Below are 17,559 nucleotides of genomic sequence, written 5' to 3'. Positions count from 1 at the left end.
CAATGACAAACCTAGACAGCATCTTAAAAAGCAGAGACATCACCTTGTCGGCAAAGGTCCGTATAGTTAAAGCTATGGTTTTCCCAGTAGTGATGTACGGAAGTGAGAGCTGGACCATAAAGAAGGCTGATCGCCAAAGAATTGATGCTTTTGAATTCTGGTGCTGGAGGAGACTCTTGAGAGTCCCATGGACTGCAAGAAGATCAAACCTATCCATTCTTGAGGAAATCAGCCCTGAGTGCTCACTGGAAGGACAGATCCTGAAGCTGAGGCTCCAATACTTTGACCACCTCATGAGAAGCGAAGACTCCCTGGAAAAGACCCTGATGTTGGGAAAGATGGAGGGCACAAGGAGAAGGGGACGACAGAGGACGAGATGGTGGGACAGTGTTCTCGAAGCTACCAGCATGAGTTTGACCAAACTGAGGGAGGCAGTGGAAGACAGGAGTGCCTGGCGTGCTCTGGTCCAGGGGGTCACGAAGAGTCGGACATGACTAAACAACAACAACAAAACCCAAAATACGTTCAGATGTTCCAAATGTACAACGGGCAACAGTAGAATCATAGCACTGTAGAGTTTGACATGACCCCATCTAATCCAACCCCTTCCAATTCAGGAATCCCAGTTAAAGAATTCCTGAGAGAGATGCTCACCTGACCTCTGCTTCAAAACCTCCAAGGAAGGAGAGTCCACCTTCCGATGGTTTGGACCACAATCCTGCCACTGGCATGAGGGAGGGTGTGTGGTTTGGCGTCCCACTTTAGCAGTCCACCTGCGGCATTTTTTTGCAGCCTCTGCAGCTTCCAGACAAAACCCAAGTTCCCGCTGAAGCAAAGTTTACTGGGTGGCAGGTGCAGAGAGAGAGAGAGAGAGAGAGATGGGATGGAAATTTACTTGAGCCGCCACAACATCTCGTGGCATCAGTGTGGCTCCCTGCCAAAGAGCTCTGTCTCTCTCTCTCTCTCTCTCTCTCTCTCTCTCTCTCTCTCTCTCTCTCTCACGCGCTATTTATTGTTTTCACTGACACAGATTTCTTTTGTTTACAGGGAGGGAGCCCTGGGTTTCTCTCCTCTGAAATATCTTTGTTGCGACAACAGAGAGGCAGCCACGGCCAACCGAGGGGGTCTGGGTGGCGAAGACGTGAGCCCCAGCATCGTCGGCTGGAAGAGCATTGAAGTAGGTCAGGCCCCACATTTTATGCAAGGGGGGGGGGACGACAGAAAGGCTGAAGGATGGAGCAGAGACTGGCAATTAGGAGCTCCTATCTGGACTTCCTGTTATAGATCGCCTGCTTAGAGCTTCCCTCCTCTTCGCCACCTGTGGATTCAAACATTGCACCCGTGGGAGCTAATTATCAAGGGTCTCTAAACATGGCTGCAGCTGTGTGGGAGGCGTTCATAGGGGGAAAGAAAGCAAGAGTCCGGCTGGACCAGACTAAAGGACCATATAGACAGGGATGATCATGTGTGCCTCTATCTATGAAGGGATAGTAAGGTAAAGGGACCCCTGACCATTAGGTCCAGTCATGACTGACTCTGGGGTTGCGGCGCTCATCTCGCTTTACTGGCCGAGGGAGCCGGCGTCCAGCTTCCGGGTCATGTGGCCAGCGTGACTAAACCGCTTCTGGCAAACCACAGCAGTGCACGGAAATGCCGTTTACCTTCCGCTGGACCAAGCAACGGGAGCTCACCCCGTCACGGGGATTCGAACCGCCGACCTTCTGATCGGCAAGTCCTAGGCTCTGTGGTTTAACCCACAGCGCCACCCACGTCTCCCTATGGAGGGATGGTCTGCTCCAGTTCCTGTTTAGAGATCTGGGGAGGGAGATGCAGGTTCAGGGCAACCAAAATGATCAAGCAGGTGCAGCAAATCTCCTCTGAAGACAGATTGCAGCGCCTGGGACATTTTAAGAATAAGCGTAGAACTGCCCCCAGTTGTGCATGGTATTTAAAAAACGGATGGAGAAAAGTTTTCTCTGCCACTCCTGACTTGTGTTGGAAGGTTCAGGACAGGAAAAAGGAAGGACTTTTATCACACGGCGCATAGTTAAACTGTGGAACTCCCTTCCACAATAGGCAGTGAGGGTCAACAACAGCAGAAGGTTCTCAGACATGGATTGGTTCTGTGATGTACTGAAGTTCTCACCCTGGGCCAGCAGGGGGATACTGTAAATATTTTTCACTCAGGTCCACATATGCAAATAAGGGATTGAAAGTGACGTTCAGTGATTGGACAGTTACAGAAAGTGGTTACAGTTGCGTTGTAGTGGAGCTCTATATAGGCAGGCTGGCTGAACCCTTCAGTTCAGTTCTGTTCCAGCTTACAAATAAAGAGCTGTTTTGGAGAAATCGCTGCGTCGTCTGCTATGTCCACCCACTATCTAACAGGTTCAATCCCAATCCAATAAACAACAACAACAGAAACCAGTTTTGGCACTCTTATCGCAAACATGCTTCCCAACCCCCAATCCCCGGCGTCTTCAAAGAATGCTTGCAGTTTTTGTTTTTAGAAGATCATATGATACCGCGATTAACAAAAGCGATCTAATTTCTGTTGCAAAACCTTTTTGGCTCCTGCCTTCCTCAGCTGCTCTGGTGAAAAATGAAAGGATGCTACTGCAGCTACAGAGATTTGAGGAGGGAGTGATTCCTATGCTGGAAAACTAAAGGTTTTACATTTCTTTTTTGCTCATAAAGCACAAGGGGGGGGGGAGGAGAGAGACTGATGGTGGATCAGCTTGCTGATACGCATTTGCTTGTGCAAAGAAAACTGCAATGCAGGGTGAATCACAGTGTGAGTCAAAGATCCTTTGTGCCACCTAGTCTTCACCCAGAGAAGGATTTCAAACTTCTTGCAACATAACTGGAGAAGGAACTTAAAAGTTGTGGCCGCATACAGCACACTGTTAGAATGGGAGACGAAAGATGAAGAGGTAAAATCAGTCATGATCAAATGGGCACAATATATAGGTCATAATATCATGATGGAAGATTGGGAAAGGCTATGGAAAATTTAAAATTTACAGACTGTTCTTTGTTGAAAGAAAATTAAATGAAGATGGTATATGTATAGACGGTATATGACACCAGTGCAGCTAGGGAAAATGTATAAAACTAGCTCAAATATGTGTTGGAATTGTAAGGAAAAGGAGGGGACATTTTACCATATGTAGTGGGATTGTAATGAAATTTTAAAAATTTGGGAAATGATATACAATGAATTGAAGAAAATGTTCCATCTAACATTTGCTAAGAAACCTGAAGCATTTCTGTTAGGGATTGTAGGGAAAGACCTGCCAAGGAAGTTGAAAAATATATTCATGTATGCGACAACGGCGGCGAGAGTCTTAATAGCACAAGGATGGAAGAATGAGGAAACCCCGACTAAAGAACTACGGCAAGAGAAACTGATGGACTGTGCAGAACTGGCAAAATTGACACACAAATTACGGGACAAGGATAACTGTGACTTTAAAGAGGAATGGGAACCTTTTACAAAATACCGTATTTTTCGCTCTATAACACGCACCCGACCATAACACGCACGTAGTTTTTAGAGGAGGAAAATCCGTAGGCATGCCACCCATAGGCATTTCCTCCATAACACGCACAGACATTTCCCCTTACTTTCTAGGAGGAAAAAAGCGAGTGTTATGGTGCAAAAAATACGGTATTTAAAGAAGCAACAAAGTGAACTTGACTCCTTGGCAGGCTTTGAATAAACACTCACAAACTTTTTACTGATAATAACCAGTCAGATAAATTAAGGATTTATACAATTTTGTAACATGCAGAGAATAGCATCTACAGAGAAAACAGAGATTGGAACTGAGGGAAGTCAGGAGGGAGGGGAGGGTGGGTTGTTTTATTGGGGGGAGGGGGGAAATGCGGGGAATTAAGGATATGCTTTAAGATAATATGTTTTGTTTAAATTCCTAATAATTTTTTTTTAAAAAAAAAAGCTGTAGTGCAATAGGAAAACAACAACATGAACCTGCAAAGAGAAGGCAGGCAGCTCCCATTTTCAACACTTTAAAAGCACCTTGTCTGAATAGGCCATCAGATTATATTGCTTTTTATTATTAGGAATACTTTAGGCTACTTTAGACTCTGCCCACCTGCAATTCCTACTACCTGGCAGTCAGAAGCATATCTTCTCTGCCAGCGGAGAACAAATTAGCTATTGTTGCTGGTAGTTTGTGAAACTTTGTCCTCAGTCAGTCAGACCTGCGAGAGAACCTGCAGCCGATATCAAAAAACTTTCTGGAGCCTGCTATCACGACTACACAATCTTCCATCTCCTTGGCTTCCTTTTTATCTGCCTTCGTTCCGCATCTAGACCATATTATTTTATTTCTTAAAATACTTTATTAAAATAGGTACTTCTGAAATACAAAACGATTCTCAGTCTCTCAAGGCACCTGATAGCGTATTAAAAATCACACAAAGACACACAAAATTCAGAGTCGCCAGCAACACACACCGATGCCCAGTGCTATTTTCCTAGGAAAAGAGGTGCCAGAACTCACCTGTAACGCCTTCCTTGCCTACCTGAGAGGTGCCAGAACTGAGTTCCGGCGAGTTCCAGCTGAAAAAAAGCCTTGTCGATACCAACCCCTCACTGCTTCCTTCTGTTTCAAGTTAGAAATCAGTCTACCATCCAGTGTCTGAGATCACAGGGAGATTTTAAAAAAGACCTGATGAATGCAACACAGACCACCAATCGACTATGTCCCAATTTGGATATGCAAAATTTGCACAGACACACCCGAGTTTCCCTGCATTGGTTTTGCGCTCCGTTCTGAATATAATCCAGCAATTTCCGGATGGGGCAAGGTGTCGGGGAAAGATTCACGCCAAGCCTTAAGCAAGTAATTACAGGATTTCTGTCTCTCGCTTTCCACCCCCCAATAGTATGTCTGGAAGCCTGTCTCTCTCATCCGTGACATGACAGCATTTCCAAAAAAGCAGCCTAATGTTAGGTGTTCTCCTGGCATTCTGCCCGGGAAGGGAAGATAATAAGGGATAAGGGAAACAGATTTCCATGGAAACTGGGGCTGCCCCCAGTCTTCCCAGTGGGCCATGCTGGGAGCGAAGAACCCCGTTTTGCGCCATGGGCTCTGCTGGAAGACTTTGCGAGATGGGTCTCCTCGGGCCAAATGGCAAGGAAGCTGTGTCAAGTCCGTCTCTGGATCAGATGGATTTACGCAAAGAGGCAGCAGTTGATCACCAGGCAGAGGGGACCTCTCAGCCTGCTGCATCTGTTAATTAGAGGATGTTTTTGCTCCAGAGGAAACGAGACACTTGCCGCCGCCCCCAGACAAACAAAAAAATTGCAGGTGCCAACATACTAAGACACAGACAAATACATGCAGAACATCCCATAATTTGGACCTATTGCAATTTCCACGTCTGAGGCGGATGTATAGCACCATATAATTGGAAGAGTTGAGACTTGCAGAGGACAAGGAAAGGGTAGGAAAAGCACCTGTAAAGTTCACATTTCTTTGAGGCGAAGACAACGAGAACAGATATGGATTTAAGTGCAGAGGAGGAGTGCGGTCTAGTGGTTGGAGCGTTGGGTTGAGACAAATGTTCAGATCCCCACTCAGCCACAAAGCTCATTGCGTGTCCTTGCACCAACCTCTCAGCCTACCAGCTGTTTAAAGATAAGATGGAAAGGGCCATTTTGACCTCCTTAAAGGAACAGAGGGCTATAAATATAATAAATAATAATAAGGATCTATCTATCTTTTTAATTCATCAATTCCTTTTGCTGGCCAGAAAGATCAAAGTCCTATATCAATGGAGTTGGGAACTGGGTTCAAATGCTGGCTCAGCCATGCTGGCTAAAGGAGGGATGCGATAAGAGATTTAGGAAGTTATGAATAGTTTATTTCCCCCCATGCTACCATAAATCACACTCTTTGTTAGCCCCCTGGAAAGTTTTGGAAGTATCAGATAGAAATGTTCTCAGCATACATTAGAGCAGGGATCCCCAACCTTCGGCCCTCCAGATGTTTTGACTACAATTCCCATCATCCCTGACCACTGGTCCTGTTAGCTAGGGATCATGGGAGTTGTAGTCCCAAAACATCTGGAGGGCCGCAGGTTGGGGATGCCTACATTAGAGGCACCCAATAAAATGGAAAGTATTTTCAACTCAAAACATAAAGAGAGGGCCAAGTTGATAACTAAGCATTTATATAATGCAGTTTGTTTATTTATTAAAAAAAACAATATATGGCTGTATCATAAAAAATATATTTACAACAAAACCACAAAACCATGCAGTGAAATCATGAAAGGTGTTTTTTTTTTAAAAAAAGAAAGGAATTAAAACAAACAATTATCTCTCCCTCAAGACAGGCATACAAGAGACAGGAGATTCTGTGCTGTCGGGTAGACTGTGAAATATAATTGCAGGCTTACTTAAGTGCAACCAAATATAGCCAAAGCGACTGGTTCATACAATCAATACACGCCACTCCCTGCCACAAGGCATAGTGACCACTATTAGCTTAGAGGCTTGAAAAGGAAAGTAGTCAAATTCAAAGCAGGGTTACTAGTCCTCATTACCTCCTGCTACCTCCTTGAGGAGGATGCGGGTGGCGCTGTGTGTTAAACCACAGAGCCTAGGACTTGCCGATCAGAGGGTCGGCGGTTCGAATCCCTGCAACGGGGTGAGCTCCCGTTGCTTGGTCCCTGCTCCTGCCCACCTAGCAGTTCAAAAGCACATCAAAGTGCAAGTAGATAAATAGGTACCGCTCCGGCGGGAAGGTAAACGGCGTTTCCGTGCGCTGCTCTGGTTCGCCAGAAGCGGCTTAGTCATGCTGGCCACATGACCCGGAAGCTGTACGCCGGCTCCCTCGGCCAATAAAGCGAGATGAGCGCCGCAACCCCAGAGTCGGCCACGACTGGACCTAATGGTCAGGGGTCCCTTTACCTTTTTTCCTCCTTGAGCAGAGGCAGTTGAGCTCTAAAGACCAGTTTCCGGAGAACAGCAACAGGAGAGGTCTTAAGCTCACGCCCCATTTGCCAGGAGTTGAGTGATTTACAGTGGTACCTAAGGTTACATACGCTTCAGGTTACATATGCTTCAGGTTACACGCTCCGCTAACCCAGAAATAGTGCTCCAGGTTAAGAACTTTGCTTCAGGATGAGAACAGAAATCGTGCTCCGGCGGCACAACGGCAGCAAGAGGCCCCATTAGCTAAAGTGGTGCTTCAGGTTAAGAACAGTTTCAGGTTAAGTACAGACCTCCAGAACGAATTAAATACTTAACCCGAGTTACCACTGTATACCGGACCATCTACACATTATTTTGCTCCGTTAGTTGTTCTGTGATGCTTCTGCAATGTTACGAGAGAGGGACAACGAAAGTGAGACACCCTCCAACCTTTGTGTTATGAAAAGTTGCAGGATTTGGGCAGGAAGTTACAAGATATGCAACAACTGGAAACGAGGCAGTGCACCCGCCCCAAAACCTTCTGCAGGTGCAAGATGAGTGAAAGCATTCTCTGGTATATAGCCTGTCTAAAATCCATGCCACATTCAGCGCATGGCCCAGAACATGGTCCGCTGCACCACAGAGCCTCACGTTTCGTCTCCTCTGCAACCCAAGCAGCCCAGAAAAACTTGAGATTCCTGCAGGAAATGCTCTCCTTAGCTCTAAAGACCTCACCACTTGGTTTATCTGCATTGCAGTAGCTGCTCTGCTACTTCTGAGCCCTTTACACTGTTTGGATAGCAATGCCTCTGGCACTCACTGCCTTAATGCTGCCTACGGATTTCTCCTTGAAAGGTCTGGTTGCAGGCAGTTCGGATTTGCTTTCTCCTGCTTCTCTTCGCCAAAGCGACTCTGGTTTTGCAGAAAAGTCTTTCCTGCAAATCCAGGAGTTTCGAAAGGCACCGATCATCTTGCTGTACTCTAAACATCTGGAGATGGGGGGGGCTGAGGGGGAGAAGGCTGTTGAAATCAGAACTTAGCAAGCTTAGTAAGCATGGCTTTGTTGCTCAGGGCTTTTGCCAGAGGGAGAGAGAGGCGTTCAGAAGCCTCAAGACAAGGGATCAGCAAACTTTTTCAGCAGGGGGCCGGTCCACTGACCCTCAGACCTTGTGGGGGGCCGGATTATATTTTTTGGGGGGGCAAATGAACGCATTCCTATGCCCCACAAATAACCCAGAGATGCATTTTAAATGAAAGGACACATTCTGCTCATGTAATAACATGCTCGTTCCCGGACCGTCCGCGCTGGATTTAGAAGGCGATTGGGCCGCATCCGGCCCCCGGGCCTTAGTTTGCCTACCCATGCTCAAGACAGCTACAGCCCAGGATTCCTGAAGGTGCGTCTCCACCCCTATCGTTGAGTCCGGACACTGAGGTCCAGCTCCGAGGGCCTTCTGGCGGTACCCTCCCTGCGAGAAGTGAGGTTACAGGGAAGCAGGCAGAGGGCCTTATCGGTGGTGGCGCCCGCCCTGTGGAACGCCCTCCCATCAAATGCCAAGGAAATAAACAACTCTCTGACTTTTAGAAGACATCTGAAGGAAGGATGTATGGATCCAGAATTGCCCCCCCCCCCCAGTCACTTACTTTTAGGATCCTGTTCAGGGAAGGCAATCTTACTCGGCTATGAGTGATCACGAATGATGATGATAGATTTGGGGTCTACGGCCAATTTCATGGACGTGGACTTCATGGAACGCCCTTGGGAAGATGCCTCGCATGTCCATGCTCCCCTCCTCGCCCCCCGCCCCCGTTTGGTCCAATACTTCCACCATCGTGCTCCCCAAAACCCAGCACCCATCTGGCAGGTGGAGGTGCATAGTGTCATACGTCACAAGTCAACTGATCTTGAAGCAGGGGAGAATGCCAAATACTTTGGAAATTAAGAATATCTTTAATAAAAGTTATGTAAAACAGATGAAAGAGGTTCTGAGAAGAAAGGGGTTCTGAGGCTGCCCGATTGACCCCAGAAGGGGCAGAACTCCACCTGCAGTGTGGCCGCCTCGGCGTTTGGCTAAAATGCAGGATTTAAGGACAATGGCCAAGGACAATCATCATCATCATAATAATACATTTTATTTATATCCTGCCCTCCCCAGCCAAAGCCGGGCTCAGGACAGCTAACAACAATAAAATAATACAACATTCTAAAATCATTTCATTATAAAATTAATTCAAATTAAATTAATGGCAACAATTGGGCTAGAGTTCTGTGAAGATTGCCAAAGGAGGGAGTCAGGCTGTGCCTTGGCCAAAGGCCTGGTGGAACAGCTCTGTCTTTCAGGCCCTGCGGAAAGATGTCAAGTCCCGCAGGGCCCTAGTCCCTTGTGACAGAGCGTTCCACCAGATCGGGGCCACAGCTGAAAAAGCCCTGGCTCTGGTTGAGGCCAGCCTAACCTCCCTATGGCTCAAGATCTCCAATATGTTTTTATTTGAAGACCATAAGGTCCTCCGTGTGACATACCAGGAGAGGCGGTCCCATAGGTACAAGGGTCCTAGGCCGTATAGGGCTTTAAAGGTTAAAACCAGCACCTTAAACCTGATCCTGTACTCCACTGGGAGCCAGTGCAGCTGGTCTAGGACCGGGTGAATATGCTCCCATGGCAGGGACCCCGTAAGGAGTCTCGCTGCAGCATTCTGCACCCGCTGGAGTTTCTGGGTCAGTCTCAAGGGCAGCCCCACGTATAACAATGGGAGTTGTAGTCAAGCATCACCTCTGCGAGGGCCCCCAGTTCCCAAATCCTGTCTTATAAGTGTAAGCCTTTTTTCCACAGAAATGCATGCGCAACATGAACCCACATGCTCAACATGTAGGCCAGGGGTCTGCAACCCGCGGCTCCGGAGCCGCATGTGGCTCTTTTACACCTTTGCCGCGGCTCCGGGGCGGATACTAGCGAGGGGAGGAGGCGCATTGTGCGCCCCAACACTCCCCACTGTGGCGGGCGCTGTACTGGCTGTGACGTCGCATGGGGGCGGTGCGTGCGTTAGTCACGCACCGTCCCGACGTCACCTTCCCGCCCACACGCCCGCTACATTGTAAGGGGCATGTACGCTGGTCACTGCATTGAAAGGGGGCAGGTACGCTGGTCACTGTTTGGAAGGGGAGTGAAGAACACACACACAAAAAAGGTAACTTGTTAATTTAACGTTTATTTCTATGAGGAGGAGTAATTCTGAGGGGTCAAACAAAGAAATAATAAAAAAGTGACAAAAAAGTTATTTTTATAATGACGAGTTTTGCGGCTCCCAGTTTTTTTTCTTCGGAAACAGGTCCAAGTGGCTCTTTTTGTCTTAAAGGTTGCAGACCCCTGATGTAGGGGGTTCTCCCCACCCCATGCAAATCTTTCCTTCCCAGGATCTCAAGGTACTGCACATGGTTCTCTTCCTCCCCATTCCATCCTCAAAACAACCCTGCGAGGTAGCCTCCATAGCCGTCAACGTTTCCCTTTTTTAAAGGGAAATTCCCTTATTCCGAATAGGATTCCTCGCAAGAAAAGGGAAAAGTTGACAGCTATGGTAGGCCGGGCTAAGAGATGGCAAGTGGCCCGACGCTGAGGTCCAGCTCCAAGGGCCTTCTGGCGGTTCCCTCCCTGCGAGAAGCCAAGTTACAGGGAACCAGGCAGAGGGCCTTCTCGGTAGTGGCACCCACCCTGTGGAACGCCCTCCCACCAGATGTCAAGGAAATAGACAACTATCTGACTTTTACAAGACATCTGAAGGCAGCCCTGTTTAGGAAAGCTTTTAATGTTTAATAGGTTATTGTATTTTAGTGTTCTGTTGGAAGCCGCCCAGAGTGGCTGGGGAAACCCAGCCAGATGGGCGGGGTATAAATAAATTAATAATAATAATAATAATAATAATAATAATACAAATATATATAAATTTTTATTTATATCCCGCCCTCCCCAGCCGAAGCTGGGCTCAGGGCGGCTAACAACAATAAAATAATGATTAAAATCATTTCATTAAAAAATTATTTCAAATCAAATTGATGGCAACCATTGGGATGGAGTTCTGTGAAGATTGCCAAAGGAGGGAGTCAGGCTGTGCTCTGGCCAAAGGCTTGGTGGAACAGCTCTGTCTATTATTATCAGCTTCGTGGCTGGCTGAGGATTCAAACCCTGCTCTCCCAGGTCCTAGTCAGACACTCTAACCATTGTGCGACACTGTTGTTGGTGTACAAAGTAGGAAAAGATAGAGATATTGGTTATGAGTTTGAAATGTAATAGGGAGGATAAGAAATGCATGCTGAGAGATTGGATTGGAAAATTTTCAGACAGGACTGATGGAAGTCAAAAAAATTGAATAAGATGTAAAAGTATGTTTAATTACTGTTGAAAATGATATGTTAAAAAACTAATAAAAATTATATATACAGTGGTGCCCCGCAAGACGAATGCCTCGCAAGACGAAAAACTCGCTAGACGAAAGGGTTTTCCGTTTTTTGAGCTGCTTCGCAAGACGATTTTCCCTATGAGCTTGCTTCGCAAAACGAAAATGTCTTGCAAGTTTGTTTCCTTTTTCTTAACACTGTTAATACAGCTGCGACTTGACTTCGAGGAGCAACTCATAGAACGCGGTGTGGTAGCCTTTTTTGAGGTTTTTGGTGATTTTTGAAGCTTTTCCAAAACTTTTCCGACACCGTGCTTTGCAAGACGAAAAATTCGCTAGACGAAAAAACTCGCGGAACGAATTAATTTCGTCTTGCGAGGCACAACTGTATATAAAAAAAAACAATTTGTGGAGGAGAGGGCTATTGAGGGCTACCACCCACAACGAGCCTGCTCTGCTTCCACAGTTGTGAGGCAGCAACGCTTCGAGCTCCCAGTTCCTGGAAACCACAGGAGGCGAGAGATGTGGCTTGTGAGTTTCCCAGTCATCTGGCGGGCCACTATGAGACCAGGAGGCTGGAGGTGGGCCATTGGTCTTCTTATGTTCTTACGAATACAAGCGGATAGCTCAGTTGGTTAAAGAGTGGCGCTGATAAAATGCCAAGGTTGCAGGTTCGAATCCCATATGGGAGAGGTGCGGATTCCTGCATTGCAGGGGGGTCGGACTAGATGACCCTCAAGGTCCCTTCCAGCTCTCTGGTTCTATGAGTCTGCATTAAGGAGGCCTGCAGGCCACATTGCACGGTTTGCAAAGTCTGTGTGGTTTTAAGCACGCACACAAGAGCAGAGTTTACATGGCTTCAGTGCACGGTCTGTATTGTTAAGAGGAGCGGACCACGGTTTTTCTCCAAGGATTTCAGCAACAGGATTCCGGATAGAGAGACTTTTGCAAAGCCTGTAATTTACGAGCTTGCAGGGCTGAGCATTCCTTCTGAAACCACTTCACAGAAGCTTCCCCCACCAACATCCCTTTTGGCAAGCAAGCAAGCAAGCAAACACACACACACACACACACACACACACACACACACACACACAGAGAGAGAGAGAGAGAGAGAGGACTGACTCGACTGACACACTCCAGACTACAAGACTGAAGGAAGAGCAAATTGAACAGTGTTACCCCAGATTGCCAGAATTGTAGAGCTGTAAGGTCATCTTCTAGGCCACGCAATAGACCTGATCTAATTGTGCAATTGGAGGCAGTGAGAGATTTGACTTTCTTGGGCTCCATGAGTCATGAAATTAAAAGACTCCTGGCTTCTTGGGAGAAAAGCAATGACAAACCTAGACAGCATCTTAAAAAGCAGAGGCATCACCTTGCCGACAAAGGTCCATATAGTTAAAGCTCTGGTTTTCCCAGCAGTGATGTATGGAAGTGAGAGCTGGACCATCAAGAAAGCTGATCGCCGAAGAATGGATGCTTTTGAATTATGGTGCTGGAGGAGACTCTTGAGAGTCCCATGGACTGCAAGAAGATCTAACCGATCTATTGTGAAGGAAATCAGCCCTGAGTGCTCACTGGAAGGACAGATCCTGAAGCTGAGGCTCCAATACTTTGGCCACCTCATGAGAAGAGAAGACTCCCTGGAAAAGACCCTGATGTTGGGAAAGATGGAGGACACAAGGAGAAGGGGACGACAGAGGACGAGATGGTGGGACAGTGTTCTCAAAGGTGCCAACATGAGTTTGAGCAAACTGCGGGAGGCAGTGGAAGACAGGAGTGCCTGGCGTGCTCTGGTCCATGGGGTCACGAAGAGTCGTACACGACTAAACGACAACAAATGTGCAATGCAAACCACACCCAGCTTAAAACTAAGACACACTAAGTATTTGCCTGCAAAATTCTGGGGAACAGCAGTAGCCAGGGTGCTCACATTTTTAATCAGAGAAGCCTACTTGGTCCCCCTCTGCTGCTACCATGGCAACCTGAATCTCCCCAGCTGCCCTCCTTCCCCAAGTGATCACCGTAATCAGCGAACACATCATAAATCTGACATCTCCAAGCTGCAGATTTGGTTACATGAAGTCACTGAGCCAGCTCAGAGTGAGGGCAGCAAAGGCCCTCGCTCTGAATAGGCGTTTGAGGCGGGAGCAGAACTGTGGACAGCTCCGTCCACAACCGCTCATTTGTCCCCCTCCGCCAGAAATGGTCAAAATTGCTTTTTATGCGAGTGTGAAATGTTAGTGACCCCACCATGTGTGATTTCATCTCCCCCCTATTTAAAAACCGACTGGGATCTATGATACTGAATAAAGGCCACCAAAAGTTGCTAAGAACATCCAGATTTTAAAAACCTCTCCTGCAAAAAACTTGACTCTTTGCCTTGCGGTGTTTTGAGACTGTAGCAAAAACAAGCTGGAACAGTAAATCAAATAGCTTAAAAAAAAGAATCCAGGACAAAAAGAAAGAGGGTTTTCATGTTCACCTGGAATCAGGTGCAACATGACTTTTCGTCTCCCCTCCAATAAGTCTCCGTTCACACACAGCTGCAAGATTTTATGCACAGCGACTGCGTTTATGTACACACTGCTAGGGAGACAGAACAAACCTAGTTGGAGCGTAATTGTCTGTCGCTCGCTGCCAGGGTCCCGTTTCCATGGCTTCGTGCCAATCGAACAGACCGTATGGAAACTTACAGCCAAGATGGCCACACGTCGCTTTTAATTGGGGGACGGGACATCTTCTAGCTAGCCCATAGGCAAAACCGGATCTCCCCATTTGATAGAAAGCCATTTTCTTTCTGAAATCACACGCATTTCCCCTCCATATAATCCATTCTATTTGCTGCTTACTCCAACGCAAATTAGGATGTTTTGTTTTTTTAAAGCATGCACTACCAAATGTGAAATACCTCGGAGGACAGAAGGGCCTTATTAACTGAAAGGTCTCATCCTGCAATGCACACAAAAAAAGAACCCCATCCAAAATCCGATGCACCTGAAACTTGCAGAAGGCAGGATCAAACTGGAGAACCCGCTTTGTGCTGGATCTGCTCTCCCATCCTGGCAGCGAACTTGGACAGGCGCCACCGACGTGTCAGAGTCGGCTCACTGCGATGGGGGAGTATAATTGTGGCCTACTGGGCCAAAAAAATTAAAAACCACTCATCATTTAAGAGAGGCAGTATGGTGTAGTGGTTAGAGTGTTGGACTAGGACCTGGGTTCAAATTTCCACTTCACCATGAAGTTCAGTGGGGGACCTTGGGCCAGTCACTGCCTCTTAGCCTGGCCTGCTTCGCAGGGTTGTTGTGGAGATAATAATAATAATAATAATAATAATAATAATAATAATAATAATTTATATATATCCCGCCCTCCCCAGCCAAAGCCAGGCTCAGAGCGGCTAACAATAATAAAAGTAACATGGGGGCCAGCTTTTCCTCCTTGGGGGAGAAGTGCAAAAAATAAATGAAATAAAATAAAAATAAAAAGAATGAATCAAATCAAATTTAACCCCAAGGAAGCAGGCGATGAAAACTGTCTCATCATCACCACTGCCTCAATTGTTTGGGTATAATCTTAAAACTACTCATCAGTTTCTAGACGCAATTATTCCCTGTTTATCACCAAACAGAGAGGAAAATCACAGTAGTCGAATGTGATTCATTCATCCCATGCCAGTGGAAAAGGTTTCAGGGCGTTTCATGATAGTCATAGAATTGTAGCATTGGAAGGGGACCTTCGATGATCATCTAGTCCAACCCCCAGCCATGAGTCTTGAACCTGAAACCTTGGCGTTATCAGCACAGCGCTCTAACCAACGGAGCTATCCTTCACAGAGCTCTCTGCGCCAGGCTGCATGCCCCAGCCACCCAAGGCTCAGTGCCGTCGTGGCACCCGAATATTTAGGGGATATTCTGACTTAGGGGCATTCAGACACAACCCCACAAATGGAAGCTTGGCCTCTGGCAAAGACCGTCTGCCGGGAACACGCCTGTTTGAGAGCAAAGCACCAAGACAATATCTTAGCTGTGTAACATGAAGCGGCATTAAGTCTCACGGCGGGCATTTTTCATTGATGCACCTAAAAATAATGCCAGCCATATTTAACATTAGGGCGTGAGTATATACATAGATAATCTCATTATTCTGCACATACTCAGCCCCTTGTTCCAAATTTGTGCGCAGTCGCTACAGGCAGCTATTAATAAGCTTCCTAAGGCTTCTGCCAAATTGTATAAAGACACTTTTAATTTCCAAAAGGGACGTCTTGTACAGCCCATTGGCTTCTCAGACAGAAGGAAATTCTAGGTTTAGACCCCCGTTCGGTGAATTGGGATCACATAAAAATTATCCGAAACAGCAGCTGTGAATTTTTATCTCTATTAAGCTTAAAGTTTCCTTCTAAAGAAATCGAGGCCTACAATTTGCCTTCGCAACAACCTCGTGAGGCAAGTTAGGCTAAAACAGGCATAGGCGAACTTGGCCCGCCAGATGTTTTGGGACTACAACTCCCATCATCCCTAGCTAACAGGACCAGTGGTCAGGGATGATGGGAATTGTAGTCTCAAAAAACATCTAGAGGGCCAAGTTTGCCCATGCCTGGGCTAAAAGAAAAACTGAGCCGAGTTTGCCCAGTCTGCTTCATGGCTGAGTACTCAGACTTGAGACCTTGGGCAAAAGCTAAAACTATATGCATAATTGGTTGATTAGAAGAGAATAAGAGAATAAAGGAAAATAAATCATAGACAGGAATCAAAGTGAATGTCCAACTGTCTAAAAAGGGAGCATTTGTCACCATTTTAAACCATGGATTGGTGCTACAGGAATGAGTAAGTAATAAGTAATATTGTTTCTATTGTATTGATGCATTCAATTTACTTCAATAAAGTAGGAGGGGGGAATATGTGGACTCATATACCCTTTTTTTCACCTTTTTCTTTCTTTTACAGCAACCCAATAAGCTATGGTTTTTTGCATACTCTCCAAACCAGGATCATAAACAAGGACCTTGTCTAGTTTTACAAGTCAAAGCCAAATAGGATTTCGCTGGCTTGGAAGTTTTTGTTTTTATGACACCAATATCCTGCCATTCCTTGTAAACGCGCTCAGGGTGGCAAACAATCAAGAATCTTTAAAACACAACCAGTATTGATCCAGACTGGGGAAGACCCCTGCTTTGAAAGGCTTGCTGAAAGAAGGTGGTTTTCAGCTGGGGCCAAAAACATAGGAGAGATGGTCCCTGTTTAATATTCATGGGGAGGGGAGTTCCGAAGGGTAGTTGCCAGAATGCTAAAGGCCCGATTACTTCATTACTGCAGAATGGACCTCCTGATAAAATGGTATCTGCTGGAAGCCCTGACCTAGAAGGATAGAATTGTAGAATTGGAAGGGACCCCATGGGTCATCTAGTCCAACCCCCTGCAGCGCAGGAATTTCAGCTAAGGCATCCATGACAGATGGCCATCCAACCTCTGCTTAAAAACCTCCAATGAAGGGAGGGAGAGTCCACAACTGCTCATGGAAGTCTGTTCCACTATCCAACAGCTCTTAATGTCAGAAAGTTCTGGTGTTTAGTCAGATTCTCCTTTCTTGTCACTTGAAGCCGTGGGTTCGAATCTTACCCACCGGAGCAGGAGAAAACAAGCTTGCTCCCTCTTCCATGTGGCAGCCTTTAAGATGTTTGAAGATGTAACGCAGTGATTAGTGTGGTGTAGTGGTTAAGAGCAGCGGACTCGTAATCCGGTGAACCGGGTTCGATTCCCCGCTCCTCCACATGCAGCTGCTGGGTGACCTTGGGCCAGTCACACTTCTCTGAAGTCTCTCAGCCTCACTCACCTCACAGAGTGTTTGTTGTGGGGGAGGAAGGGAATGGAAATTGCTAGCCGCTTTGAGACTCCTTAAAGAGGGTGAAAGGCAGGATATCAAATCCAAACCCTTCTTCAGCTGTGTATATAAGGGGTGAGAGTTTTGTTCGCCAGTGCCAGCACATATAAGGTATGTACCTAGCTCAGGTGCAACAGCACACTATGGTTTGCAAGAAACCAGAAAGCAGCTGCTTAAGAGGAAACACAGGAGCGAGGAGGAGTAAGAGACGGGAGCACAAGTCCTACACTCAGCCATAAACACCAAACCATATCCTGGCAAATTCAAAGTGTTGGTGGTGACCTTTAAAGCCCTAAATGGCCTCGGTCCAGTATATCTGAAGGAGCGTCTCC

At 46.6% G+C, this 17,559-nt stretch overlaps 1 protein-coding gene across 6 annotated transcripts in view; it reads right to left on the bottom strand.

The window, feature by feature from the left end:
• Positions 1–17,559, bottom strand: part of RELT (RELT TNF receptor) — an 85,785-nt gene that overhangs the window by 65,495 nt on the left and 2,731 nt on the right. The window contains exon 2 of one of the 6 annotated variants that reach the window (XM_081197419.1): positions 14,339–14,480. The exons of 3 other annotated variants lie outside the window; for them this stretch is intronic. The gene's annotated coding sequence lies outside the window, so the exon portion shown is untranslated. Of the gene's footprint in view, positions 1–654; positions 864–4,551; positions 5,321–14,338; positions 14,481–17,559 lie in introns of those variants that run through there. 2 more of the 6 variants (XM_081197417.1, XM_081197420.1) reach the window with 2 other exon arrangements.

Source organism: Podarcis bocagei (genome assembly GCF_964188305.1).
Source record: "Podarcis bocagei genome assembly, chromosome: 6".
In the NCBI taxonomy this organism is placed as follows: Eukaryota; Metazoa; Chordata; class Lepidosauria; order Squamata; family Lacertidae; genus Podarcis; species Podarcis bocagei.
Note: the sequence above shows the minus strand (reverse complement) of the source record. Positions and strands in the feature narration are given on the sequence as shown.